The sequence below is a fragment of the Kogia breviceps genome, chromosome 11 (assembly GCF_026419965.1).
Source record: "Kogia breviceps isolate mKogBre1 chromosome 11, mKogBre1 haplotype 1, whole genome shotgun sequence".
NCBI classification, from domain to species: Eukaryota; Metazoa; Chordata; class Mammalia; order Artiodactyla; family Physeteridae; genus Kogia; species Kogia breviceps.
In genome coordinates this window covers 43,169,079-43,192,099 of record NC_081320.1, presented here as the reverse complement: position 1 = coordinate 43,192,099, position 23,021 = coordinate 43,169,079, and the positions used below count along the sequence as shown (strand labels likewise).

The following is a 23,021-nucleotide window of genomic DNA, read 5'->3' as shown; positions in this document are numbered from 1 at the left end:
GACAATTATGCTAAATGGAAAAATCCAATCCCAAAAGATTACACACCATATGACTGCATTTATATAACATTCTTTTTTTATTTTTTTTTTGTGGTACGCGGGCCTCTCACTGTTGTGGCCTCTCCCGTTGCAGAGCACAGGCTCCGGACGCGCAGGCTCAGTGGCCATGGCTCACGGGCCCAGCCGCTCCGCGGCATGTGGGATCTTCCCAGACCGGGGCACGGGTTGTGTCCCCTGCATCGGCAGGTGGACTCTCAACCACTGCGCCACCAGGGAAGCCCCTATATAACATTCTTGAATACAAAGATGGTGAACAAATTAGTGGTTGTCCCTGATATGGAAGAAGGTGATTGTGAGAAGGAAGTAGATGTGAGTATAAAAGGGCAATAAGAGGGATCCTTGTGATGGACGTGCTCTGTATCTAGACTCTATCAATGTCAGTATCCTGGTTGTGATATTGTACTATAGTTCTACAAGGTGTTACCTTAGGGAAAATGAAATAAAGGATACAAAGGACCTCTCAGTATTATTTCTTAAACTGAATATGCATCTACAATTATGAAAAGTTTAATTTAAAAATTGTCTGTAGACAAATTCAGCAAAGTAGCAGGTTCCAAAGTCAACACACAAAAATCAGTTGCATTTCTACACACAAACAATAAACAATTATTTCAAAAACAATTCCATTTACAAAAACATCACAAAGAATAAAATACTTAGTTAACTTAACCAAGGAGGCAAAAGACTTGTACAATGAAAACTATAAAACATTACTGAAAGAAATTAAAGAAGATATAAATAAATGAGTACATATTCCATGTTCATGGGTTGGAAGACTTACTATTTTAAAAATGTCAATACTACCCAAAATGATCTACACATTCAATGCAATCCATATCAAAATGCCAATGACTTTTTTTTTTGCAGAAATAGAAAAACCCATTCTAAAATTCATATAGACTCTCAAGGGAACCCCAAATAGCCAAAATAATTTTGAAAAAGAAGAACAAAACTGGAGGATTCAGACTTCCTAATTTCAAAATTTAGTATAAAGCTACAGTAATCAAAAGTGTGATATCGATCACAGCAAGATCCTTTTTGACTGACCTAAAAAAAAAAAATAAGTGTGATATTGGCATAAAGCCAAACATATAGACCAATGGAATAGAATAGAGAACTCAGAAATAAACCCTTGCATGTATGATCAAGTGATTTTTTGCTAAGGGTGCCACAACCATTCAATGGAGGAAGGATAGTTTTTTCAACAAATGGTTCCAGGAAAACTGGATATCCACACTGCAAAAGAATGAAGTTGGACCTTTACCAAACACCCTATAAAAAAATAACTCAAAATGGATCAAGGGTCTAAATGTAAGACCTAAAGCAATAAAACTCTTAGAAGAAAACATACGGCAAAATCTTCACGACATTGAATTTGGCAATGATTTCTTGGATATGACACCAAAAGCATAGGTAACAAAAGAAAAAAATAGACAAATGGACTTGATGAAAATTTAAGAATTCTGTGCATCAAAAGACACTATCAGCAGAGTAAAAATGCAACCCACAGAAAGTGAGAAAATATTTACAGATTATATATTTGATAAGGTATTAATATCCAGAACTATACAGAATTAAAACTCAACAACAAAAAAGGCCCAAATCAAAACTGGGCAAAGGACATCCCTGGTGGTACAGTGGTTAAGAATCTTCCTGCCAATGCAGGGGACATGGGTTTGAGCCCTGGTCCAGGAAGATCCCACATACCGCAGAGCAACTAAGCCGGTGTGCCACAACTACTGAGCCTGTGCTCTAGACCCCACGAGCCACAACTACTGAGCCCCTGCGCCACAACTACTGAAGCCCACGTGCCCTAGAGCCTGTGCTCTGCAACAATAGAAGCCACCACAATGAGAGTAGCCCCCGCTCGGCGCAACTAGAGAAAGCCTGCGCGCAGCAATGAAGACCCCACGCGGACAAAAATAAAATAAATAAATTTTAAAAAGAAGGGTATCAAAGATATATTTGTAAACACATGTTCATAGCAGAATTATGCACAATAGCTAAAATGTGGAAGTAACCCTATTGTTCATCAATGGATGAAGGAATAAACAAAATGTGATATGTACATACAGTGAAATATTATTTAGCCTTAAAAAGGAAGGAAATTCTGCAATATGCTACTCAAAGATATGAGTCTCAAAGAAGTGACCAGAGCAGGAGGAAGCTTTTATACATTTTAGACAAAGAAACAATACATTTGTGAAGAATTGACAAGGCAGAGTTTTGGGCTAGGGACAGTAAATGGTGAAGAAGTAAGGTTTCTGCAGCCTTCTGGTCCCTATATTCCTTGACTCTGGTTGATAGGGATTTCTCCCTTCCTCCTGGTACAGGGAGGATACCTTTCACATAAAAAGATTTCTCTCTTGCTTTCAGGGAAGAAGGGCAGGGGTGGTGGCTGAGGGGGTGGTCAGAGTGATCTTGCTTCTGCCGTCTTCTCAAACTCCTTCAGCTTAAGATCCACATTTTGGGGTGGCATGTCCTGAACCCCATCATGTGTAAATTGGTAGAAGGTACTTTGGAAAAACAATTTGGCATTATCTACTAAAGCTGACCGAGAATTTTTACTCCCTTGGTTTATATTAGGGTAATCAACCATCCCAGTTTGCCTGGGATGAAGGGGATTTCCCTGGACATAAGACTTTCAGTGCTAAAACTGTGAGAGTTCTAGGCCCACCGGGACATTTGGTCTCCTAGTGTATAATCAAGAGATATGCATACACATGTGCACCAGGAAACGTTCAAAGGATGTTCATAGTATCATTATTTAGAACAGTTCCAAACTGCAAACAAACTGTTCAAAAACAAAATTCAAATGAGTAAATTTTAAAAACCTTATTGATTTTATTCGATGATTCATGAATGGGGCAGCATCCCGTCCAGCAGATAGAAATGAGCTCCGAGAAGCTGTACAAAATGAAAGATTTTTATAGGCAGAAGAGAGCAGGACAAGGAAGTTCTACTAGCAAAAAGTGGATTGTCTGTGACAAGGTTGCTTTCCTTTAGGGGATGGTGGGGGTCTATGTGACAGATTACATCACTAGCCTTGACCAGGTAATTCCAGATTGACCGGTTTAAGATTCTTTTTCCGGAAAAGCTGAAAGTATAATCAAGTATTGGTTTGGTGATGTGGGGCTTAGTGTAAGTAACTGCATTTTGAGCCTGTTGTCTTGTTTTTAACAAACCCAAATGCCCTCCAACAGTGGAACAGTTAAATTATAAAATGTTCAAATAATGAGATATTATGCAGCAATAAAAATGAACAATGAAAATGTAACCATATAGGTGAAATTCACAAACATAACATTGAGTGAAAGAAGCTATATACAAGAGAATACATGCTGCATAATTCTAATTATATAAAGTTTAAAAATAGAGAGGGGCTTCCCCGGTGGCGCTGTGGTTGAGAGTCTGCCTGACGATGCAGGGGACGCGGGTTCGTGCCCTGGTCCAGGAAGATCCCACATGCCGCGGAGCTGCTGGGCCTGTGAGCCATGGCCGCTGAGCCTGCGCGTCCAGAGCCTGTGCTCTACAACAGGAGAGGCCACAACAGTGAGAGGCCCACGTACCACAAAAAAATTAAAATAAAAAATAAATAAAACTAGAGAAATGAAATTAAAATGTTTAGGAATGCAAGATTAGGTGGTAAAACTATAACAAAAAGCAAGGAAGTGGTTATCACCTTTGCCAGACCCATAATAGTGGGCCTCTGAAGGGGAGGTAAGGGATATTATTGAGAAGGGGCAAGGACCATCTTTGCAATGTTTAATTTCTTGACCTTGGTAACAGTTATATGGGTATTTACTTTGTCATGAATTATTAAGTTATACATTTTTGTTTTGTCTTTTTTTCGTGTATATATGTCATATTTCTCAAAGAGCCCCCCTCCCTCCTTTCCTCCCTCCCTCCCTCCCTCCCTCCCTTCCTTCCTTCCTTCCAAGATGTAGCCTTGCTGGGGAAATATTAGAGAGCAACAATAAAAAGAAATCATTGCCCACCAGGAATATGATGGTGGTATTCTCTCACAGGTATTGTCACATAAACTATTGCAAACCTTCAAACCATTCTCCACAATGAATGATATCTGGCATTTATCAGTCAGAATAATGACCATGTCAAAATAGACATCTGATTATGCTCTTTGGCTTAAAAATCCTTCCACAAAAACTGGTTAAGTATATTCTAGGATAGCTCCATAAAATGAAATATTCTGCAGTCATTAAAAAGGATGAGGTAGAGCCCTTTGTATTAATATAGAATAATTTCAAAGAATTAAGTCAAAAACAAGGTGCAGAACAGTGTTTAAAAATGGGTTGATATAGTGGAGTTTCACCAAAATTCATTTAAGTTACTCAAAATCAACCAATTCATGGAGGTGAAAGAAAGAGAAATAATATATTATTAGAGAGGGCCAAGGGGACTGCCATTGCCTTTTTCCCACTTTTTGAATATATAGTCCACTCTATAACAGTCTCTGGAAATAGTGTGTGAATAATTTTAAGGGCTTTACTAACCATTTATAAAGAAGAGTTATGCATGATTTGAGAGGCCAGACAAATGAATGGTAGTGGTTTTCTTAATTATCGTGCTGGATTATTAACTTTAAGAGAGTGTCTTGGGCTTCCCTGGTGGCGCAGTGGTTGAGAGTCCGCCTGCCAATGCAGGGGGCGTGGGTTCGTGCCCCGGTCCGGGAGGATCCCACATGCCGCGGAGCGGCTGGGCCCGTGGGCCATGGCCGCTGGGCCTGCGCATCCGGAGCCTGTGCTCCGCAACGGGGGAGAGGCCACAACAGTGAGAGGCCCGCGTACCACAAAAAAAAAAAAAAAAAAGAGAGAGTGTCTTGCCCATTGCAGGATTTTTATTTATTTTTTTAAATTGAAGTATAGTTGATTTACAATGTTGTGTTAATTTCTGCAGTTCAGCAAAGTGATTCAGTTACACATATATATACATTCTTTCATTGCAGGATTTTTAGTACATCTGACTCCTCAACCATTAAGTGCCAGTAGTTCCTGAGTTATTGGATCAAAGAACCACCCTTACAGATCTTCAAACATTAGTGGGTGGGGCAGGGGTTAGGAGCATACTGTCTCAGGTTGAGAACACTAGAAGAACAAAAGAAGAAAGAATGTAAGGTCATAGAGAAAGAAAGCTGAGTGAAGAAGAATTAGAGGAACTGACCACCTGGTCTTTAGGATTGGTTGCACAAAACTGTGAATGCTGTATTTGAATAAGCAATTTTCAAAGATTATTTCGACCATAAGCAAGGCAGAAAAGCAGGTAAGGTGGGTTCCTTCAAGTTCTCTCTGGGGCTTAAGTTGGGATCTCAGTTGCCAACACCAGGGAGCTGCCAGGAAATGGACTTGTGCCTAAGGGACTCATCAGTCTTCCCCTCTGACGCTCAGTCAGAAGTGTTCTCCTGAGACCTGCACTTGCCTTGTCTCCCCAGTGCCAGCCGGTCCCTCCTCCCTCCCAGAGGAAGGGAAGGGGAAATACCCTTGAGGGGGAGACTAATTTAAGATTTCTAATTTGATTCAATGTGTTACTGGAGTTAACCAAGGAAACCCAGATTGAATTCTGCATAAAGAACTGTCTTGAGGGCTTCCCTGGTGGCGCAGTGGTTGAGAATCCGCCTGCCGATGCAGGGGACACGGGTTCGTGCCCCGGTCCGGGAAGATCCCACATGCCGCGGAGCGGCTGGGCGCGTGAGCCATGGCCGCTAAGCCTGCGTGTCCGGAGCCTGCGCTCCGCAATGGGAGAGGCCACAACAGTGAGAGGCCCGCGTACCACCAAAAAAAAAAAAAAAAAAGAACTGTCTTGAGACTGTTATAACTGTGAAAAGTCACACAGACATCCCCTCAGAAAGAGCTTGGTGGGACTTTCCTTTCTGGTTTTGGACATGGCCATCCTTCATCTAGCACTTAAGTGATAGACTGGATTATGCCCAGTTTTGGTTTCTATACTTTTAAAATGATGTAGATAAATTCAGGAGCCGGTGGAAAGGTGATCAGAGCCCAGCCCAAAGGTTTAAAGTTTTCAGTAGCGATGCTATAAAAGACCACAAGATGGCAACAAAAGAACTCTAACATGCCACTTTTTTTTTTTTTTTTTATAAAGCTAGATTTGGGAGAGGGGATTATCAGATCAGATGTTGCTTGATGAAAACAAGAAAAAGTTTAAGAATGTCTATATTTTAGGTGGTGTGATGAATTGGGCAACTGGGGTTGACATGTATACACTGATGTGTATAAAACTGATGACAAATAAGAACCTGCTGTATAAAAAAACAAATAAGGGCTTCCCTGGTGGCGCAGTGGTTGAGAGTCCGCCTGCCTATGCTAGGGGACGCGGGTTCATGCCCCGGTCCGGGAAGATCCCACATGCCGCGGAGCGGCTGGGCCCGTGAGCCATGGCCGCTGAGCCTGTGCGTCCAGAGCCTGTGCTCCGCAATGGGAGAGGCCACAACGGTGAGAGGCCAGCGTACCACACACACACACAAATATATACATATATATATATATATATATATATATATATATATAAGGATCTTAGTAAAATATATATACGTAAAGCCACATGTTGAGATAGCAGTGTTACAAGAAGATGGAACCATTTCTTGGTTCCATGGACATGGACACTGTGTGACAACTTGGAACAGAACCCTCTACCAAACTGTATTGGACAGGTAGCACAAGCAAAAAATAAACTTTGTTGTGTTAATTTAAATATATCAATATATATGTATATATATACACACGTATGTGACGATGGAGTTATGTGGTGACGGATGTGTTAACTAGGTGGGAGGAAGCCTCACAATTATATCTATGTCAAATCATCCTGATGTACACTTTAAAAGTCTTACAATTTTATTTGTCAAGTTACCTCAACAAAGCTGAGAAAACAAAAAGCAATATTGTTAAATGAGGTAGATATTTGTTTCTCAGACTTTAACAGGTGTCAGTATTGCCTCCTTAGCTTTCTGCCCTCCTTTTCTTTTTTATGACCTCTGACCCGTTCTCTGCTTCCACCAAGACATTACCAGAAGAAAACAATATAACAAAGTGGTGAAGGGCGTGGGTTATGGAGCCCTACTGCTTGAGTTCTATTAGAGACCACCAGTTATTAACTGTGTGACATTCAGCAAATTGCTTAACTCTGTGCCTTGGTTCCTTTGTCTGTAAAATAGGGATAATAATAGTGCCCACTTCATTGGCTTATTCTCAGGATTAAATGAATTGATATGTGTAAAACCACTGAAAACAATGCCTGGCATAGAAAAATGTTAAATCTTTATGGAATTAAGGTTTCAAATTTTTTTACTCATTTATAGAGGAGTTACATTGTTTTAATTTATTAAGCAGATGAGTTAACTGTTTGAGGATTTTCTCGTTAAAAACAAAAAACCAGGGCTTCCCTGGTGGCGCAGTGGTTGAAAGTCCGCCTGCCGATGCAGGGGATACGGGTTCATGCCCCGGCCCGGGAAGATCCCACATGCCGCGGAGCGGCTGGGCCCGTGAGCCATGGCCGCTGAGCCTGCGCGTCCGCAGCCTGTGCTCCGCAATGGGAGAGGCCACAACAGTGAGAGGCCCGCGTACCGCAAAAAAACAAACAAAAACAAAAACAAAACTTTTAGGGAATTCCCTGTCGGTCCAGTGGTTAGCACTCCACACTTCCACTTCAGGAGGCATCAGTTGGATCTCTGATCAGAGAACTAAGATCCTGCAAGTCACGTGGTGCGGCAAAAACAAAAAAACCACAAACTTTTAAATCAAATAGTTGCTTTTGGTGTAGGTGGCATTTAATAGCTTTTTTTTTTTTCTGTCAGTCATGTTTCCCTATTTTCCACCCTTAGATAAGTCACTGAAGAGACGATGGCATGAATTTTATTTATATGGAAGGCTTTTACTAAAGGGTTTAGGGTTGTTACATTCCAGAAAGTGAAACAAGAAAATAAAAAGATTAAAGCAGAATAGATTTTTATTTTATAGATATTTGCTATCTGTATAGAAGAAAGACCTTTTCAATAATCCAGAAGGTTTTTTTTTAAAGGATACTATGCTTACTTATTTAACCATTTCAGGATAATAATTTTTTAGGGTTTTTAAAAATTGAAATACATAGTGATTTAAAATTTTTATAGATTATACTCCACTTATAGTTGTTATAAAATATTGGCTATATCCCCTATGCTGTACAATATATCCTTGTAGCTTATTTATTTTCTTTTACTTTTTTTAAAATTTATTTTTGGCTGCGTTGGGTCTTCATTACTGTGTGCGGGCTTTCTCTAGCTGCAGTGAGCGGAGGCTACTCTTTGTTGCAGTAAGCAGGCTTCTCATTGCGGTGGCTTCTCTTGTTACAGAGCACGGGTTCTAGGCGTGCGGGTTTCAGTAGTTGTGGCACGCGGGCTCACTAGTTGTGGCTCACAGGCTCTAGAGCGCAGGCTCCAGTAGTTGTGGCACACGGGCTTAGTTGCTCCGCGGCATGTGGGATTTTCCCGGACCAGGGCTCAAACCCGGATTCTTAACCACTGTGCCACCAGGGAAGTCCTCTTATTTTATACAGAGTCGTTTGTACCTCTTAATCCCATATCCCTATCTTGCCCCTTCCCCTTCCCTCTCCCCACTGGTAACTACTAGTTTGTTTTCTATATCTGTGAATCTGTTTCTTTTTTGTTAAATTCATTTGTTTGTTTTCTTTTTTAGAGTCCACATATAAGTGAAAACATCTAGTATTTGTCTTTCTCTGACTCATTTTACTAAACATACCTTCCAGGTCCATCCATGTTGTTGCAAATGGCAAAATTTCATTCTTTATTATGGCTGAGTAGCATACCATTGTGTACATATATATCTTCTTTATCCATTCATCTATTGATGGACACTTAGGTTGCTTCCTTGTCTTGGCTATTGTTAATAATGCACTGTGGGACAGGAATAAAGATGAAGACATAGAGAATGGACTTGAGGACACAGGGAGGGCGAAGTGTAAGCTGGGATGAAGTGAGAGAGTGGCAGGACATATGTACACTACCAAATGTAAAATAGATAGCTAGTGGGAAGCAGCTGCATAGCACAGGGAGATCAGCTCGGTGCTTTGTGACCACCTAGAGGGGTGGGATAGGGAGGGTGGGAGGAAGATGCAAGAGGGAGGAGATATGGGGATATATGTATATGTATATCTGAGTCACTTTGTTATACAGTAGAAACTAACACACCATTGTAAAGTGGTTATACTCCAATAAAGATGTTAAAAAAATAATGCTGCTGTGAACATTGGGGTACATGTATCTTTTCAAATTAATGTTTTTGTTTTCTTCAGATATATACCCTGGAGTGGAATTGCTGGATCATATGGTAGTTCTATTTTTAGTTTTTTGAAGAACCTCCATACTGTTTCCCACAGTAGCTGCACCAATTTACATTCCCACCAACAGTATACAGGGGTTCCCTTTTCTCCAAATCCTCACCAACATTTGTTATTGTGGTCTTTTTGATGATAGCCATTCTGACAGGTGTGAGGTGCTATCTCATTGTGGTTTTGATTTGCATTTTCTGATGATTAGTGATGTTGAGCATCTTTTCATGTACCTGTTGGTTGTCTGTTTGTGTTCTTTGGAAAAATGTCTCTTCAGTTCTTCTGCCCATTTTTAAATCAAGTTGTTTGGGTTTTTTTGGTTTTTAATATTGAGTTGTATGAGCTGTTTTTACATTTTGGATATTAACTCTTTATCAGTCATATCATTTGCACATATCTTCTCCCATTCAGTAGGTTGTCTTTTCATTTTGTCAATGGTTCTTTTGCTGTGCAAAAGCTTTTAAGTTTAAATAGATCCCATTTGTTTATTTTTGCTTTTGTTTTCTTTGCCTTAGGAGAGAGATCCAAAAAAAAAAAAATTGCTACGATTTGTACTGTTTTTTTTTTTTTCTTGTCTTACCTCATTAGCTAGGACCTGCAATGTAATGCCAAAAAAAAGCAGGGAAAATGGTATAGTGATTGAACGGCATTCCTCAAAATTCATGTCTGCCTGGAAGCTTAAAATGTGAACTCATTTGGAAATTGAGTCTTTGCAGCTGTAACCAAGGATCCAGATGAGATAATATTGGATTAGGGTGGGCCCAAATTCCAATGAAAGCATTCTGATAAGGGCAGAAAGGACACACACAGCCACAAAGAAAAGAAGATGATGTGAAGATGAAGGCAGAGGTTGTAGTGATGTATTTACAAGCCAAGGATTGCCAGCGACCACTGGAAGTTAGGAAAGAGGGGCATGTTCCTGTTATTTAATTTCTGTGTGTGTGTGTGTGTGTGTGTGTGTGTGTGTGTTAGCTTTAAATCTGAGAGAACTTTTAAAAATTACATTCTTTTAAAACATTATTTTGAATAGGCAATGTATTTAAATGGTTCAAATTTAAAAGGTATAAAAGGCTATACCAGCCACACACTGCACACACTGTTCTGCCTCTTATTTTTTGCTTGGCACTAAATATAGCTCAGTGATTATTCTTAATCATTCTACAGATTCCTTGGTCATTTCTACAATTTCACAGTATTTTTATCTGTTGAATGTACCATAGTTTTTTAACTAATTCCTTGCTGGTGGATATTTAGGATGTTCTCAATTTTTTTTGCAATTACAAATATTGCTCAGTGAATAGTCTTATATGTTTGTACAATTATGAGTACATCACCAGGATAAATTCCTAGTAGTAGAATTCCTAGTAATTCCTAGGAATTGCTGTTTCAAAGAGCATGTGCTTTTGTAATTTTGATAGATATCGCCAAATTGTCCTCCATAGAGATCACAACAGTTTGCACTCCAAATAGAAATATATGGGGGTGCTGCTCTCGGCCTTAGGGCCATCTTCTGATAAACCTCCGCGCCATAGGAACGGAGTGGAGGAAGATGCGAATGCGCATGCCGAAGCGCAAAAGAAAGATGAAGCGGATGTCCGAGTAAACTCTTTAAAAAAAAAAATTATTTATTTATTTGTTTATTTTTGGCTGCATTGGGTCTTCGTTGCTGCCTGCGGGCTTTCTCTAGTTGTGGCGAGTGGGGGCTACTCTTTGTTGCGGTCTGCGGGCTTCTCATCGCGGTGGCTTCTCTTATTGCAGAGCACAGACTCTAGGCGCACAGGCTTCAGTAGTTGTGGCAGGCAGGCTTCAGTAGTTGTGGTACACGGGCTCAGTTGTTGTGGCTTGCGGGCTCTAGAGCACAGGCTCAGTAGTTGTGGCTCAGGGGCTTAGTTGCTCCACGGCATGTGGGATCTTCCTGGACCAGGGCTCGAACCCGTGTCCCCTGCATCGGCAGGCGGACTCTGAACCACTGCACCACCAGGGAAGTCCCCGAGTAAACTCTTAACACCCATGGAAGCCACAGGAGCAGAAACAAGGGAAGCCAGAGGCCAGGGACGCTGGTACAAATTGTTGGACTGCATGCCTACTGTCTAGAACTTGTCTCAATGGATCTGAAACATCTGTGGCCATTCTGATGGCCTTGACCACCTTTGAGAGACCCACCTTGCTCTTATCGAAACAGCCTCTTTTGGTCCTTTGCCCTGGACCTGGGACATTCTGGACTAGTTCTGTTCTCAGTTGTGACTGAAAGTAACATGTGTACAATAAATTGTCTCTCTTGTTATCTTAGCTGAGGAAAAAAATATATATATATGGGGGTGCTGATCACCCACACTCTAACCCACATAAGTCATACTTTTTGATCTATGCTAATCTGATAACAATAACAATGAGTTATTTTTCCTTTTTGATTTATAGGTGCTGTGTTGTGAAACTATTCCTTTGTTCAAAATATGCTTTACAAACATTTTCCTTCATAATTTACTCTTTAATAATGTTTTCTACACTTTCTGATTTTCTAAACTTTTCTGTAAATTGTTTTTTTTCCCTTGGTGCTAGTATGTAGTTGTGATAGGTGTCAAGCCAGAAAAAAATAGAAATTTAGCATGCCTGAGAGACTGTATTTTCAAAGAATCCTTATGTGACTTCGGCAATCTTTAGTTAAAACTTGAGGGCTCTTATTCTGTGTTTCAGATAAAATTTTAAATCTGAGAACTGTATCTTGATGGACACATAAGTTTTGCAAAGTTTGCTTTGGCACGAAGGAAAAACTGTGGTCATTGTAAAAAAAAAAAAAAAAGTAGAAATAAAAATAAGCAGGAAAAACCCCCTCTCAATCTCTTCCACTGTTAACACCAGGCTTTTTATAACATATACTTTTGGATATATGATTGCATATATATTTGTTTAAAAATGGGAACATACTATAGATACTTTAAATTTTTTCAGCTAATGGTACAAATCTAAAAACTGTAATAGGTTAATAATATTCTATTATATGAATATAAAACAGTTATGTGGTCTGTTCTCAATTATTGCTGCATGCTCATCCTTTTCTTCATAGTTATTCATTATTACCTATTCTCAACACTTGGCCTTCGCCATCTGCTCTTCTCACTCAATATTATCTCCCCAGGTAATCTCATCCATGGTTTTCAGCTTCAATTATTAGATACATGCCAGTGACTTCCACATTTACATCTTCTCAGCCTCTTCTGATCCCCAGCCTAGGTATCTAACTGCCTATTTAGCACTTCTAATTGTGTCAAAGACACCTCAAACTCTGCGTATCCAAGCGAGACAGAACTAATGAATCCTCTCTCCCCCAAACCTGGCAGTCTTCCAGTCTCCCTGTCTAAGTGAATAGCAAGATCATCTGTCCCACTGAATAAGCCATAAACTTAGGAATCACCATTGCTGCATATTTCACCTCTCCCCTCTATCTACTGTATTACCAAACCATACCAATTTTTCCCCTTAAATATCTCAAGTCTTTCTTGTCTTAACTGTTTTCAATGCCAGCATCTTAGTCTCTGCTATGATCTTTGGCCAGACCAGCTGGTTTCCTGGACCCAATCAGGTATTTTTTGTAAGATAAAATAAAAATAAGTTACTGGAAAAAATGAAATAATTAACAAAGATATACAAAGTACAAGCCTCACATTTTATTATATTTAACAGACATAAAACTGCTCTGTCAAATTGGTATAAAAGTTTCAGAACAGTCTTGATATTTGCACGTAACTTGATGTGTTGCATCCCCAGTGCTTAGCACAATGCCTGGCATATAGAAGACATATAGAATAAATAAATTAATAAGTATTTGTGAAACGAAAGATATAACTTTGGCAATTTGGGGACATTTAAGTTGTTTCCAGTGATTGGCCATTTTGAATACTATGAGAATGTTCTCATAGTATAGTTAAGTCTTCATTTTTTTTTTAATTGAAGTATAGTTGATTTACAATGTTGTATTAGTTTCTGGTGTACAGCAAAGTGATTCAGTTACACACACACACACACACACACACACACACACACACACACACATATATGGTTTATTACAGGACACTGAATATATTTCCCATTCTATATATAGTAGTTTGCATCTGCTAGTCCCAAACTCCCAATCCAACCCTCCCCTGACTCCCTTCACCCTTGGCAACCACAGGTCTGTTCTATGTCTGTGAATCTGTTTCTGTTTCGTAGATAAGTTCACTTGTGTCATATTTTAGATTCCACATATAAGTGATATCATATGGTATTTGTCTTTGTCTTTCTGACTTGGTAAATTGGGAGGTTGGGATTAACATATACTGTACACACTACTGTATATAAAATAGGTAACTAATAAGGACCTACTGTATAGCACAGGGAACTCTACTCAATTCTCTGTAATGACCTATATGGGAAAAGAATCTAAAAAAGAGTGGATATATGTATATGTATAACTGATTCACTTTGCTGTACCCCTGAAACTAACACAACATTGTAAATCAACTATACTCCAATAAAAATAAAATAAAATAAAAAATACGGGTGTTCCCTGGCTGTCCAGTGGTTAGGACTCCGTGCTTCCACTGCAGGTGGCCTGGGTTCAATCCCTGGTGGGGAACTAAGATCCCTCAGGCCACGCGGCACAGCCAAAATAAATAAATAAATAAATAAACTTAAAAAATATAATAATAATAACCCTGGCAACCATAAGTTTGTTTTCTACATCTGTGATTCTATTTCTGTTTTGTAAATAAGTTCATTTGTACCATATTTTAGATTCCACATATAAGCGATCATATGATATTTGTCTTTCTGTGTCTGACTTACTTCACTCAGTATGACAATCTGTAGGTCCATCCATGTTGCTGCAAATGGCATTATTTCACTCTCTTTTATGACTGGGTAATATTGCATTGTACATATGTACCACATCTTCTTTATCTATTCATCTGTTGATGGACACTTATGTTGCTTCCATGTCTTGGCTATTGTAAATAGTGCTCCAATGAACACTGGGGTGCATGTATCTTTTCGAATTATGGTTTTCTCTGGATATATGCACAAGATTAGAATTGCTGGATCATATGGCAGCTCTATTTTCAGTTTTTTAAGGAACCTCCATACTGTTCTCCATAGTGGCTACACCAATTTACATTCCCACCAACGGGGTAGGAGGGTTCCCTTTCCCTTTACTCCACACCCTCTCCAGCATTTGTTATTTATAAGTCTTCTTTTTTTTTTTTTTTTTTTTGCAGTACGCGGGCCTCTCACTGTTGGGGCCTCTCCCGTTGCGGAGCACAGGCTCCAGCCGCGCAGGCTCAGCGGCCATGGCTCACGGACCCAGCCGCTCCGCGTCATGTGGGATCTTCCTAGACCGGGGCACGAACCCATGTCCCCTGCATTGGCAGGCGGACTCTCAACCAATGCGCCACCAGGGAAGCCCAAGTCTTCATTTCTTTAGGAGCAATTCCTATATATAAAATTGCTATATCCAGGGTGGATACATTTTTTAAAAATTTTTTATTGGGGTATAATTGCTTTACAATGGTGTGTTAGTTTCTGCTTTATAACAAAGTGAATCAGTTATACATATACATATATCCCCATATCTCCTCTCTCTTGCGTCTCCCTCCTACCCTCCCTATCCCACCCCTCTAGGTGGTCACAAAGTACCGAGCTGATCTCACTATGTTATGCAGCTGCTTCCCACTAGCTATCTGTTTTACATTTGGTAGTGTATATATGTCCATGCTACTATCTCACTTCGTCCCAGCTTACCCTTCCCCCTCCCCGTTTCCTCAAGTCTATTCTCTAAATCTTCGTCTTTATTCCTGTCCTGCCCCTAGGTTCTTCAGAACCTTTTTTTTTTTTTTTTGGTTCCATATATATGTGTTAGCATATGGTATTTGTTTTTCTCTTTCTGACTTACTTCACTCTGTATGACAGACTCTAGGTCCAAGGGGTGGATATATTTTTTTAAAAGGTTTTTTTGGGGAAATTCCCTGGTTGTCCAGTGGTTAGAACTCGGTGCTTTTACTTTGGGGGCCCGGGTTCCATCCCTGGTTGGGGAACTAAAATCTCTCAAGACACGAGGTGTGGCCGCAATATTTTTTTTAAAAAGGTTTTCGTTAAGCTAAATTGCCTTCTAGAAAGACTGCATCCCTATCGATATTGAATGGGAAAGCTCATTTCTGTTCCTTAGGAATAGGCCTCTTTCTCTGTTAAGCTCCTTCAATCAATTTGACTATTTCAGTCTTGGCCTCTGTCTTCAGGCAGCTTTGAGGTGGTGAGGCACACCTTATCTTCCACTTGTCCCCAGTCTGCATCCCAGAGACTGGCTCACCTATGTGGTATTTACCTTTGTCCCACCTAGAGCCATTTGGGGTGGGCTGGAGGAGGCAGGAAGGACCTTGGCCCTTCAGCTGTCCTGGTTCTTTGGCTCTTCCTGGATCCTGATCAGATCTCCCATTGTGTCTCCTTCTTTACTTTAGCATGCAGTAGAAGTTTTGGCTTTTGCACCCTATTAAGGTTATTATATCTGACTCACACCATTTGGGGATTTCTGTCTAGGCAATAAAGGTACCTCTTTGCAAGGCTATCTATCGTATTTCCTATCTGGTTTCAGATGGACCAGTTTGACTGAAGCTTTTTCTTTCCTGCAAGAATTATATGCTAGAAGTAGCCAACTTTATGACTTAGAATATTCTGGTTTTGACTTTGAGATACAGAAAAAAACAATTCAAACAAATTTATTGTCTTATGTAGCCAAAAGTTCAGCAGTAGGGTGGGCTTCAAACTGCTAAACATCAGCAATGGTTCATTTATGTCATTATAGACCCAGGTTTATTCCTCTCTTCACCTGCTATTATCAGTAGAGGCTTCATCCTACAGTAGAGGCTTCATCCTAAGACTGGCTTCTTGTGGTGTCAGAGAAGCTGCCAGTAACTGTGGAGAGCACCAGAGACTTCCTTGGTGATTTCTTGGAATAGAGGCAGGGAGGGTCTTTCAACTAAAATGAAATAAATATTTTCCCTTAGTCTGATTGGAACAACCTAAGTCACATGTTCACATCTAAAATTTTCTAAAATCCTCTAAAGCTTTAGGTTTGATAGGCACAAAGTTAGTGTTCCAAGTTACAGCAGTTTTAACGAGCTCCTTTGTAACCACAGAATAAGACTTGTTACTTCCCAGCCAGGGATAGAGGAATCCTCATGGCATTCCATACTGTAAGGTCTATCATTGCCACCCCTCCCCTTTTCCATATCAATTTATATATTAGTTAGGACTCTGGTTTGCAAGTGACAAATACCCAACTCAAACTGGCTTAAAGAAAATGGGAATTTATTTACACAAGGAACTGACAGGGCTATGGAATAGACTGGGTTTGGGCATGCCTGGATATAAGGGCTCAGGTGATGTCATCTACGTCCTCCTTTTCTCTCTAATAGGTTTTCTCCATTTGGTAGTCATGAGGTCCACCAGAAGCTCAAGACTCACATGTTATCAGCTTGGTAACCTTGGCAGAAAGAGAGCATCTTCTCTGATAAGTCTGGCAGAAAAATCCCAGAGAAGATTCTGATTGGCTATGTCCTCATTCCTGAATCAACTACTGTGACGATGGGAATGGAATATTCTGACTGGTCATGTGTCTACTATGGTCAGGGGAGACAGATCAGCCACACCTAAACTCTTTAGAAGTAGTTCCCTTCTGGAAAAGGGTTTGGTTACTGGAAGAAGGCAGGATGAATGCTGGGAAGGCAAAAATAACAGCTGCTGATTATAATGGTATTTTAGCAATTCAAAGGAGGTCAATTTGGCTAGAGCAGTGACTCTCAAATTGTGGTCCCCAGACCTACTGAATCAGAAACTCAGCAATCTGTGTTTAATAAACCCACCAGGTGATTCTGATACAGGATAAAGTTTGAGATCCAGTGATATAGAGGTTTCCCTCAGGGGCTATGGAAGTGCAATGGAGCTAGCAAATAATTCTGGGTATGGGGGGATTTCTTAGGGGAGGTGGAATCTATTTGGGTCCTAAAGTAGGAGATGGACCTCATGTGTGAGGAAATTTCCATTTCATAGTCTCTAACTTCCTACTTTTCTTTTTCACTGAAGCCTGGCTGATGCCAATTTACCATATTTATCCTGCCTCTTTGAGCCACTGTGACTCGTCTTTTCTTTCTCCTAGAATATCCTTCATTTTCTCTCCACTGATTCAAACCCTAGCCATTCTTGAAGGTTCAGCTCAAACTTTCAACTTCTCCAGGAAATCTTACCTGATAATCTCAATTTTCACATTCTTAATGCTTCCTTATATACCAGGTACCATGGTAAGTACTGGAATTGCTTAAATGAATTATACTCCCTGGTTTAAAGGCTATATGCATATTTTTAAAGATGCCATTAGAATGCCCTCTAAAAATGGCTCTACCAGTTTACATATTCACCAGCATGTGAGGTTGCTTAGTTCCCCACATGCTCATCACCTCTATAGACACTATCAGTCTTTCTCATTTTTGCCAGTCTGAAAAATGTACAATATCTTGTTGCTGTTTTAATTTGCATTCCTTTGACTCTTAATACACCTGAACATCTTTTCTTTGTTGGCTATTTGCATTTCTTCCATATCTTGCTTGTTAATACCTGTCTTAGTTTGGGCTTTGGCAGAATATCATAGAATGAGTGGCTTATAAACAACAAAAATTTATTTCTCACAGTTCTGGAGTCTGGAGTCTGGAAGTCCAAGATCAGGGTGCCAGCATAGTCGGGTCTAGTGAGAACCATCTTCTAGGTCGTATCTTCTTGTTGTATCTTCACATGGCAGAAAAAGAGCTATAGAGCTCTCTGGGGTCTCTTTTCTACGGACACTAATCCCATTCATGAGGGCTCCATGCTCATGACCTAATTACCTCTCAAAAGCCCCACCTCCTGATACCATCACATTTGGGATTAGAATTTAAATTTACAAAATTTTGGTGGGAGGAAAGCATAAACATTCAGTCCATAACAATATTCTAAGCCCATTAGTTTTTAGTATTTTGATTTACTATATAGAAAAATTGATTTTTTTCTTTTGGTGTACTCTTTTTTTTTTCTTTTTTTTTGCATTTTAACACGTGTAGATTTATGTAACTACCACCATAATCAGAATAAAGAACGGTTTCATCATTCCAAAAACCTCCCTTGTGCTAACCCTTTGTAGTCATAATTTCCCTCGACCCATAACTTCTGACAACTAATGATCTACTCTCAATAACTATACTTTTGTGGTGTTGAGGATGTCAAATAAATGAAATTATATAGTATGTAACCTCTTAAGGCTGGATTCTTTCACCCAGCATAATGTTTTGAGATTCTTTCAAGTTGCTGCATGTAATTTGTTCCTTTTTATTGCTGAGTAGTGTTAACTGTACAGATGTACCACAATTTCTTTATCCATTCACCCTTTGAAGGACATTTAGGTTGTTTCCAGTTTGGGACCATTACAAATAAATCTGCTGTGAACATTTGTGTACAGTTTTTGTGTGAACATAAGATTTTATTTCTCTAGGGTAGATACTCAGGAGTGGGATTACTGGGTTATAGAGTAAATGCATTTAGCATTACAAGAAAGGAGTAAACCATTTCCTAGAGTGGCTATATCGTTTTGCATTCCCACCAGCAATGTATCATATTACCTACTGCCCTTGCCACACCTACTTAAATCACGGGTAATTGCCTTAGCTAAAAGGTATATTACATTAGCCAGACCAGTGACTTATGAGTGGACTAGCATGAGAACTCTGCAGAAAAGGGGGCAAGAATATCTGAAAAAATTGAATCTGAGACTCTCAAAAAGAAGAGAGGCAAAAGCCAAGATTAGAAGTGAAGGAGAAATCTAGAAATACTGAGTCACCTGTGTGGTAGACTTATTAAAGTAGGGGACAACAATTGCCTGTTTTAGAGGGAATGAAGAGAGAAGTCAGCAGAGCTGCTGTCGGATCATGAATGATGAAAAGGTCATATAGCCCATTGTTCCTTGAAAACTGGACTTCCGGAAGCTGAGCTGAAAACTTATACTTTTTTTTCTTTTCTGTGTAGCCTTAAGATAAACTCTCATTAGTTATGAAAGGAACCTTTAATATAAAAGCTTTATTGTGATATAATTAATATACCATAAAATTCATCCATTGAAAGTATTCACTGTTTTTCAGTATATTCATAGAGCTATACAGCCATAACCACAATCAATATTAGAAACATTTTCATCACTCCAAAAAGAAACTCCATACCCATAACCAAACAACCTTTCTTCTTATAGGGACCAGGCACAGTTCCTGCTTATCCCTGAGTAACAGGTTTCCTTTTCTTGCAAGTCTGTGAAAGTATTCAAACAAGACAATCACAACTTACTGCAGGAACCAGGTATCAACCCACCTTCTTGAAATTACAAAGCCTACCTCCCACATGGGAGTTCTTGAGTACAACTCCCATGGGGTGCTGTGTGGTGTGTGATGTCCTTCTCCCCCAGGCTGTAAGTATATGTGTAACAAACTGCTTTCAATCTCACTTGTCCTGTTTTGGTTGTCATGTGTTCAGGCATGCCCTTAATCCTAGAATGGGTGTCCCACCCTCACTAATGGGTGATTAAGGAGGAAATTAAAACAAAGTGCCCAATAGCTAATTTGATCAACACACTTTAAAATAGTTAAATGAGATTTTCCAGTCTGAGGGGCAGGAAATTAAAAATAAAAATTTAAAAATAGAACAAAGCCTAAGAAGTGTGTGGTACATCATCACATGTACCAATGTATTATAGGAGTCCTAGAGAGAGAGGAGAGAGAAAATAGGGCAGAAAGACGTTTTGAAGAAATAATATACAAAGACTTCCCAGATCTGGTGAAAGACATGAAATTACATATCCAAAAAGTTTAATGAACTCCAAACAGGATAAATTCAAAGAGATCCACATGAAGACACAATACAGCCAAATAGTTAGGAAAGACAAAGGAAGAATCTTGAAAGCAGAATGAGAGAAAGGACCTATCTTGTACAAGGAAGCCTCGGCAACACTGGCAACCAGTTTCTCTTCAGAAACGATGTTGGCTAGCAGGCAATGGGATGACTTAAAGTGCTAAAAGAAAAAATTGTCAACCGAGAATTCTATATCTGGTAAAACTATCCTTGAAAAATGAAAGAGAGCCTCATTCCTTCAACTGCCACTGCTGCCACCCCCAGGAAGAGGGAAAGTGGGAGAGGAGCCCATGTCACCTGTCACCCAAGTCCTCCAACTATGTCACCCCAAAGATATAGTTCACCTATGCCAAGCTTGTCTGCACCCCAACTCTGATCCAAGCTGGATCCAGGATTGTATCCAGAGGAATTTCTGCATCATTGATATTCTCTTTGACTGGAGAGAGCTCCACGGTATTTAATGGGGCCCAGAATGGTGTCTCAACTAATCCAGTGGGAGTTTCCAACCAGTGCAATCAGCAGAGACATTGATACTGCAGCCAAATTTATCGATGCAGGTGCTGCAACAGTAGGAATATTGGTCTGGTGCTGGTATTGGAACAGTCCTTAGTGACCTTATCATTGGCTATGTCAGAAACCCTTCATGAAACAATAACTGTTCTCATATGCTATTCTTGGATTTGCTTTCTCTGAAGCATTGGTTCTCTTTTGTTTGGTGGTTGCTTTCTTGATTTTGTTTGCCTTGTAACAGAAACTACTGCTTAAAATGTTGTCATTTGTATTAATTACAGATGGAATGCTGTGTATCTTACTGTGACTCTGAAAACTATAGTGTTGGTGTCATGGAAATGTACGTTATTTCCAAAGTTATTTTATTAAAGGTTAAAAAAAACAAACGAAGGAGAAATGAAGATATTCCCAGATAAACAAAAACCGAGGGAATTAGTTATTAGTAGACCTGCCCCATAAGAAATGCTAATGGAAGTCCTTCAGGGTGAAATGAAAGAACACTAGACAGTAACTTAACGCTATATGAAGAAATAAAGAAAAGTAGTAGAAGTATCTACATACGTGAATGTAAAAGTCAACATTATTGCAAGTTTGGTTTGTAACCTTTCTTCCTGTATAATTTAAGAAGCAAATATATGGTGTAAAGCAATAACAATAAATCTATATTAATGGGCACACATTGTATAAAGATATAGTTGGTGACAGTAGCAACATAAGGAGGGTGGAGCTGTAAACAAGCAGAGTTTTAAAATATAATCAACACTGAATTGGTAGAAAGTCTATTTTATCTAATATTAATATAGCCACTTCAGCTTTTTATTATTGCTATTTGCTTGATATATGTTTTTCCATCCTTTTACTTTCAACCTATTTGTATCTTTGAGTGTAAAGTGTGTGTCCCATAGACAAAATATATTTGGAGATATGTTTTTATCTATTTTGATGATCTCTGCCTTTTGACTGGATTCTTTAATCCATTCACATAAAATGTTATTATGTGATTGGATTTATGTCTGCTGTTTTTATTTTCTGTTAGTCTCATAACTATTTCCCTCCTTTATTGCTTTCCCTTTGTATTATATGGATGTTTTCCTACTGTAATATCTTAATTCTTTTAATAATTTTTTTCATTATATAAATATATTTGAATTATTTTCTTAGTTGTTGCTCTAGGGTTTACCATGTACATTCTAACTTTTCAGAATCCATTCAGATTTATACTGACTTATTTGTAGTGATATTTAAAAGCATTACTCTTGTGTAGCTCTAGTGCCTCTTCCCCCTTTTGGTGCTTTTAAAATAACATTACATATGTTACAAACCCCAAAATATATTGTTATAAGTATTACTTTATATAATTTTATGTCTTTTAGGGAAGCTGAGAGAAGAAAGGACAGCAAGTGTATATTTATAGAGTTTGTTATAGTAATCTTCTTATTTACCATTTTTGGTTCTCCTCATTTGTTCCTGTGTTTTCAAGTTACCACCTAGTGTCATTACCTTACTGAAATACAAATTTGCTTCCATTCACTTCCTTCTATTATTGTCAAATAGATTACATTTCTATGTGTTGTAGGCCAAGAAAACAATTATATAGCTGTTGTCTTAAAAGTTGATTTTTAAATCACTTAAGAGAAGAAAGAAGAATAAATAGGCATTTATATTGTCTTTCATAATTACCTTTACTGGTATCTTTGCTTTTTCATAAGGATTTTTTTTTTTTTTTTTTTTTTTTTTTTTTGCAGTATGCAGGCCTCTCACTGTTGTGGCCTCTCCCGTTGTGGAGCACAGGCTCCGGACACGCAGGCTCAGCCGCCATGGCTCATGGGCCCAGCCGCTCCGCGGCATGTGGGATCTTCCCGGACCGGAGCACGAACCCATGTCCCCTGCATCGGCAGGCGGACTCTCAACCACTGTGCCACCAGGGAAGCCCCATAAGGATTTGAATTACTGTCTGCAGTCTCTTGTTTTCCACCTTAATAACTTCCTTTCGCATTTCTTGTAAGATAGGTCTTCTTGCAACAAATTCTCAGTTTTTGTTTGTTTGGAATGTCTTTATTTCACTTTCATTTTTGAAAGATAGATTTGCTGGATAGGAGATTCTTGATTGACAGTTTTTTTCCTTTAATACTTTGAATATG

The 23,021-nt window shown here is 39.3% G+C and overlaps 1 pseudogene; it reads left to right on the top strand.

The window, feature by feature from the left end:
- Nucleotides 1-19,888: 19,888 nt before the first annotated feature.
- LOC131765719 (ATP synthase F(0) complex subunit C3, mitochondrial pseudogene) lies at nt 19,889-21,118 on the top strand (annotated as a pseudogene).
- The last annotated feature ends 1,903 nt before the right edge of the window (nt 21,119-23,021 follow it).